The sequence below is a fragment of the Rosa chinensis genome, chromosome 6, assembly GCF_002994745.2.
Source record: "Rosa chinensis cultivar Old Blush chromosome 6, RchiOBHm-V2, whole genome shotgun sequence".
Lineage (NCBI taxonomy): Eukaryota > Viridiplantae > Streptophyta > Magnoliopsida > Rosales > Rosaceae > Rosa > Rosa chinensis.
Genome location: NC_037093.1, coordinates 58,207,803 through 58,215,945, shown reverse-complemented (window position 1 = coordinate 58,215,945; position 8,143 = coordinate 58,207,803).

Here is an 8,143-nt window from a genome sequence, read left to right as displayed (position 1 = left end):
TGCAATCCTTTGGATTTAGAGTTACAAAACATGTCAATCAAAGTTATGATCTTTTCGACAAATCTAAAATGCTATTGTGAAAACTTAAAGGGGATGGCCATGAGATATGTACAAATGAGAATTAAAAAAAAAAATACAAAATTACAAAACCTCGGGGGACATAAGAGTTAAGTCTTAAAGCATGAACAAATCGAAACAAAATTTTTGCTAAATCATTGTTTTGAAAACTCAGACTATTTGTATTAAGATAAGAGAGGGGAAAATGTGGTTTTGAATTCCACTTAACTGAACCAACTAAAAATGAATCGTATTTTGTTGGAGAAATACTTGATGACACGTGATTCTCTTTCAAAAGATGCTATAACAAAAATTAAAATTAAAATACTTATGATATACAGATCTTTTGTGTTTATAGAAAATAAGGATGAACAAGAAGAAGATGACTAAGAGATTAGAATTGATTAGAGAACTAACTGCCTGATTCTCATTTCGAAAGATACAACATAAAAAAAAATTCTTAAGAAAATATGATGATATACCGGTTTTTTATGTTGCTTTGAAAATAAGGATGAACTGAAGAAGATGACTAAAAGAGGGAGATGAGTTTTCTTCCTGTAATGGTACTTTGGTGCCTCATTCATCAGCCTTTGAGTTGAAATTAGCAGAGAGACCGGGAGAGAGGAGGCTCGATGCAAGAAATAGGAATTAGGTCATTTTCATTGTCTATACTCGCATATAAATATTGAAAAATATTTACCACGTAGACCTCATAAAAACATTAGCCACGTATGCACCAATAAAAGTATTAACAAAACCGGCACAATAATAAAAATAAACCACCCATACAGATAATATTGTTTGTGTTGTGGTGATGTAGGTTAGCGTGTGAGTCATTACCAGATAGGATTGTGATATATGGATTGTCATTAAATCCACTAGCGTTTTCGCCATTGAATTTGGACTCCGATTCGTTATTGGTTTCCCATTTGGAATCCTACTCTCTCATTTTTTTTTTTGAAAGAATAAATAATTTTATTACTTATCAATGACCACATGGTACGTTATATCAATTGTTGTCTCATACCAAAATCATAGATGGCACAAGCACAAAAATAAATTGACCGGTAACCCTCATTGCAAAAAAAAAAAAAAAGAGCTCACTTATTCGGGCATAAAAACAAAATGACCCAAACCCTCACGACCTAACTCTCCTTTATAGTAAATCTAGTCGCCTAGAGACCTCAATTGGTGTACAACTAAAGAAACTAAGAACTAAGCCGACAAAGACCCAAATCCAATTGCAAGCAAAAGGAACTAAACTAGATTGGGACAAAGCCCACTAGAACACCAGAAAAGGCCTGGAGAAACTAGAAAATAAAGTTTTTTGGACTAGTTGCTCAATCATGGTCCAAAGGAGAACCTAGCCCAAGGTCGAAGCCCCGGCCCAAACCCATCTCCACCTTGCAGCATGTATGCCCGAGCAGCAGCCACAACCCCCGTCGTCGCCCTTCCAGGAAAGCCACCTCCCATTTCCGCTGCCACCCAAGTAAATGAATCCGGATGCCCACCAAGGCCGAGCCAATCAGGTATGGAACACCCAATACACCCCACCATCTACTGGATACCAACAACACCTCCACAACCTCTAACCACAGTCCCCGGAACTCTGTCACAACCTACAACATAGCCAAAGAGGATCGAAAAGGGATGAAACGCAGGTGAGCCAAAGTTAGTTTCAACCCCGTCTAGAAACCCAAGAACCACCACTGACCTAGTAGACCACTACCCGTTTGGCACCATCGCAACATCACCTCGACCAGAGGTCGGTAGTGACGTTGGGCCACCGCCGGACGAGCTCTCTTGAAAAACTAGAAAAGCGCTAGGGTAGAAACGGTGGCTAGAAAGGCTAGAGATAAGTAGGGTTTTTTAGAAGTTATCTCCCACTTTTGCAAATATGAACCAGTCTCAAAAAAACATCCCCCACTGTGTGATTATTTTTTTAAAAGAGTTATCTCTGTTATGCTATAAATTGATTATTATAATCGTTTCTTATCATATAATTGCTTGATCCTTCATATCATGGACTACAATTTTTTTTTTTTTTTAATTTTTATGAAGAAATACAAGAAGGCAACAACATAGCTCCCCTAATACAACCTACATGTACATTATCTTCAAACATAAGAAGAAAGTAACGAAAGTAATTAAGGAGCAGTCATGGAGAACGCGCTTGAGAAAGAAGAAAAGTTCCTGCTCCTTGTTCGGCAGTGAGCCCTTACGGTGCCATCGTCGGACGAGTCTTTTTCCAACTTGGGTGGGTCTCATGTGAGGCTAGGTTCCTCGATGGTTTTCTGTGAGTGGAGGGAGGAGAAGATTGCGGCGGTTATCAGGCTTTGGTTCTTATTTCGCTGGCCGAATTGGCGGATTGGCTTGGAGGCATGGGATCGGAGGCTACCTGGTGGCAGCAAGCTTGTGTCGACGCGGTTTGGATCGGATCAGAAAGATCTGATCTGGATTGGGTCCCATGATTCAGATTTGGGGAAGGGTTTGGGTGGAAGGGAGCTCGTTTCTCCATGGCTCGACCGGGAACGTGGTGCGACGATGACCGCGGTCCGGTGAAGGGGGTTGTGCGGCGCTGAGCGTGGTCAGTCGGTGGTGGCGGGGCTGGGCCAAGCTTGGTTGGCCGACTGCGATATGCTTACTTCCTGTGTGGCTACTTGGGCTTAGGCCCAACCTGGGTTGCTGGTCTTTTTATTTTTGTTATCAGTTTTATTTACTTTAGTATTTTAATCTTGTCTCGCCTCTGGCGTGTAATAAGCCCCTACATGTATCTTGTAGGGTTAGTCGGGCTCAATGCCTGTGTGTGCACTCTTAGTGCCTTGTCTGGCCTAGTGAGGCGACGTTCCATTGTTAAATGGGTGCAACCTCTTAGTGGCAGGATGAAACTAGGTGTTGTCGGATTTATCCTCCAATGGCAATATAGGAGCAAAGCTGTGCTAAAGCTGATAATTATTCTATGTTGTAATCGGGTTACATATCGAGTTATCTTTCCGCTGTGTCACTGCTATGTTAAAGCAAAGGAAGTAGCTAATTGTGCACTCTTTGCTAGTTGGTGTTTGTTAGAATACAAGTCTCCTGTAGTGATTTTTGATATTATTTCGAAAATACTCTAGATGCTTATTGTAATCAGGGGTTTAGGCTCAATGTATCCCCCTTGTATTCGACAATTTCATTAATCAAGGCTTGAGAGCAGCCGCACCAGCCCTTTATTAAAAATAATAATAATAATAATACAACCTACATTTAAAAATAAAAATAAAAAGCATTTTCTACAGAGAGAGGAAGAATGCCATGCCAACTTGCAACTGGAGTAGTGTGGCTTAAGTGTGAAAGGGAATATGTCAAGAAATTGGCCTCTTTCCAAGCATGCTTGAATGTGCAAAGGACTGCATAATTTTCCAAATATCTTCAACAATAGTTTTGATTCTCCAAGAGGTTTGAATTCTTCTAGTGATGCTATCAATGACAATCTTGGAATCTCTTTCAACTTGTGATCTTTTCACTCTATGAATGGTAGCAACAAAGAGGCCTACTCTTAATGCCCAAGCTTCTACATTAAGAATATATGTTTTTCCTATATTCTTAGTTGAAGGTAGAACATGATACCATTTTTATTTTGAAAAACAAAAGCAGAAGAAGATGAGTTATTTTGGATCACAGAGCCATCATATTTCATTTTGATGTAATGATCTATATGAGGAATCCATCTAATCAATTTCATATGATTTCTTTTCTACTTAATAGGGATTTTTTTTTTTTTTTTTTTTTAAATCGACCAAGCGAGCGAAATTTATTAAAGAAAAGAAGGTTACAAAGAGAAATAAGGTAGGACAGGTATAAGAAACGCCGCTAACCTCCTATCAAAAGAATACAAATCAACAAAATCGAAAATTAGGAAGATCTAAACTGTCCCTATTACAATGACTCATCATATAATCTGAAGTTGAGACAACAGTGGCACTCCAAATCAGACAACAATTTTCTCCTGTCGTCTACAACGGTGGCACTCCAAATCAGGCAACAATTTTCTCCCATCGTCTGATAAGGTTTCTGGTGTAGTGCCACCAAGTAAAGCCATCTGATGAAGCACCATAGTTGGTAAGGGCATCAGCAACTTGATTGCTTTCATGAAAGATATGGCTATATTTGAAATGCATTTGAGAGATACGATACAAGCAATTGCTCCATTGCACGCGAAGATATGTCTTTAAAAAACAATACTCCTCTTTAGCAGTGAGCTCCCCAGATGAAGAAGGAGACCAAATCAGTTTGTTGTCAGCGGGAGTGGTAACAGAGATTGGAATCCTATTGACAAGATCACATAAATTTGGGAAGTGTAGTTGCAAAAGAAAGGGCAAGTTCCATGTCCCCTCATGGACATAATGAATAACTTTTGCATCCAATTGATGGGCGGTCCCTCCATGCACGTTGAAGAAATTAATAAGAGGCCTACCCATGTAATTATCATGCCAAAATGAAACTTTTGACCCATCTCCAAGATTCCAATATCCATTTTCAAGGTCCCAATATTTTATTTGGGGCCGTGACCACTTACCTAATTTTAGCTTAAAAATTGCCCACTTACTCCACTAATTTTTTTTTAAAACCTATTTATCCAATCTAATATCTAGTGACAGTTTTACCCCTATTAATTAAATTAAAACTCCTCTCTCTCTCTCAGTTCGTTGCAGGAACATCGTCTCTGATTACGTCCTCTGCCACCTCCAAGTCCGATTACTTCATCTTCTTTATCTTTCTCCATCGTCCCTCTGCCCTCAATCTCCGATTGGCGGTGTGCTGGATCACATTCGAAGCTCGAAGTCGTCCCTCTGCCCTCAATCTCCAATCTCCGATCGGCGGTGCGCTGGATCGCATCCGAAGCTCGAAGTAGTCCCTTTGCCCTCAATCTCCAATCGATGGTGCGCTGGATCGCATCCGAAGCTCGAAGAGGTTAGATCCGGTAGGTTTTCGTTATCGGAGAGAAGGCTCGAAGCTTTGGATAAAGACGGAAGTGCTGGTCTCAGCTTCAGAACTCCTGGGGTTTTAGGCAGAGCAGGAAAGACTCATTCGGAGCGGGACTCGGCACAAAACACTCCGGCTAGAAATCGAGCTTCGATTGGAGGTTGTACGCTAAGCAAAGCTCCGGTGTACAATGGCGGCAGAGCAGGGAGTCCTTCTAGAAAATCTCGGGAGATTTCGGTGGGGAATTCTGAGTGTTGATTTGGTGATTGGATATAGGGTTAAGGTTTTGGTGGATTTGATTAGTTTGATTTGTGTTTTGAGTTTCAGGTACTGATTCGAATTCGGCCTCTGAGATCGATGACGGCTACGCCATTCCCTTTTTTTTTTGGGCAGACCACATGCCACAAGTTGTCTAGTATGAGAAAATATGCAGAAAAAATGTTTTAATTCCAGTTATGTACTAGAATAGCATCTGTTTGGTAGATCTACAACTGCCTGTACTAATATTGAACTGTTGTAATTGTCTTGTTGCAAGTTTATTGGTGGGCAGTAATAAGATTACTGGGGGGCAATAAAATATTTATTGGGCAATAATAAGATTATTGGGGGGGCAATAATATGATTAGGGAAAATTCTCATACACTCCAAATCTAGCAATCTACTCCCCATACACCCCAACAACTTATTTTTATTCCCACTCACACAAAACTTTCCACTTTTTCTCCCTACTTTTCAAAACCACTCACTATTCATCTCACTAATACCCTTTTCCATCATCTTTTTCTTTACATCTTTATTAATTTTTGATAAAGCGTGGTGGGCCCATCTTGAATTTATTTGTCTAGATTATAATTGCAGCTATAATTCATCCTCTGTATTCAAAGGTAAGCAGTTAAATTTTACTATCCATAATTTTGATCGTTGACAGACTTGAGTTAAATGTTATCTGTAAAAGTACTAGCAAGGAATTGAAGAAAGAAAGAGAAAAGTTGAGAAAGTTGAAAGACTTTAGAAACAGTCTTAAAAGAGAAACTTCTGGCTATTGGGATATCATATTCCCTACCCAGACAAGAATTCATAAAGTTGAGCAAGATATTGAAAATCTCTTGTATATGCTTACAGAGGAACAAAAACCTCTTGATTATTTGAGTATTGGTTAAATCCGCAAATCACTGGTATTAGAGCTTGTAAAATAGCTCAAAAAGGGGAATCCCCAATGGGGACAATGTCTGATTTAATATTAGAGAAATTGAATTCTCTACTAAAATCCTCTAATGAGAAACATCAGATCCTACTGAAGGAATTATCTAGATGTCAAGATCATTTAGACAAACTACCTGCTATAATCTACCAATTAGAAAAATTGGAAAACAAACTAGATTATATCAAGGAACTTCCAAAAACGGAAGAAGAAAAGCTAACACATGTTAGTAGAAAAATCACTGAACAACAAAAAAACGCTGGATTCTATGAAGAATATACTGAATGACAAGAAAGTGCCTACAGTAAAATCAAAGAAAACTAATAGATTTAAACCATTAGAAAAACCTGAGAAGAATCCTGTTCCAAACATGATTTTTCTTGGACCATCTACTAGTCAAACTAGTATTCGGTATGAAAACCCGAAAGATACAAGAGATGTCAAAATGATGAGCATCTTCGGGAAAAAGAAAGGAGTACAACTCCTAAATGCTGAGGAATTCAAATTCAATGAAATTGAACAGGAGGTAAAAAAACTCCTCAATTCCAAAGTTAGATTTTAAACAAATCTACAAAGGGGGAAAATTTGATGTGTTGGATAGCCACCACTTCAAATTATTGGAATTTACAACCCCCTCAACAACAGGAGAGACAGATCTACTGATGATCACTCCTGAAGAAGTTGCCTGAGCAAGAACAAAAAATTATCAATTTATGCATATTGGAGCAGTCCAAGTAGGCATAAAACTTCTGGCTCTAGAAGGCATAAACTGTTCAGTTCTGTGTGTCTTACAAGACAATAGACTAACAGATTTTCAAGCTAGTCTGTTGGGAACACTTGAGGCATCTTTATGCAATCAGGTGGCTTATTTCAACTGCTTCCCAAATTTCTCAACCAGCTTGAAAGATGCAGCTCACTGTCTCAGACTGAGAGTCAAGACAGATGACATATCAATGAAAAAAGATATGCAAGAACTGGCTATAGTATACAGAATATACTATAAATTAATCAGTACCACAGTGGAACCTAAAACCAGGATATCAAATATCCCAGGTCTCACTACTGGTTTCCTCACCAGCCAAAAAAACCATTCACAACAGATTCACAAGGTTACTTGTAATGAAGTAACTTTTCCTATTGAATGGAAACTATCTGGTCCGAAAAAAACTAGCAGAAAATGCCAAAGCGGCAATATATGAAAGCAGAAAGACTGGAGATATCAGTCTAAAATTCGACGATCACAGCAAAAGTGACGTCTGTCCTAAGACCATCAGGGTAAACAAGAATCTTCTCAGAAAAAGCTACAGCACTAGAGAAGCTAGTGTTAGTGGTACCAAGTTCTCTGTTGAAGAACCAACAGAGCCTATCACTTAAGAAGAATTGGAAGCTGATCTAAACAGACCAGTCACTATGCTTAGAGCACAAAAGCTCTATGATCTCTATGATGAAGCAGAAATCTACGAAAATCCTGAACGATTAGAAAAACTAATCGAAGAAATGAAAAAGTTCAAACCAGGAAAGGAAAGAAAACTCCTTCCCTATTAGGATATTGAAATGGAAGAAGGAGAAAGCTCTAATTCCAAAACAGTCATCACAAGGGAGAAGGGAAAAGTAAAATTTCCTTTTCAGAAAGCCCCTACGGGCAAAAATGGAGAAAGTAATTCTCAAAGATTTGTCCTAGAGGACAATATACCCAGAGTACCAATTTCTTCTCATAGTATTTGGTTAAATCTAGACAAAGCTCTAGACAAGAGAAAAACTCTTGACCAATGGGCTGATAGCCTGATGATGGCTTCTGCTCTAACCCTTGGAAAATTTGAAGCACCAGATCTTCAGGTGTACTATGAAACTACTCTCACTGGAGTAGCAAAAAAGTATTATTTCTCTTTTAAAGAGACTGCCAGAGGGAAAGACTGGCTA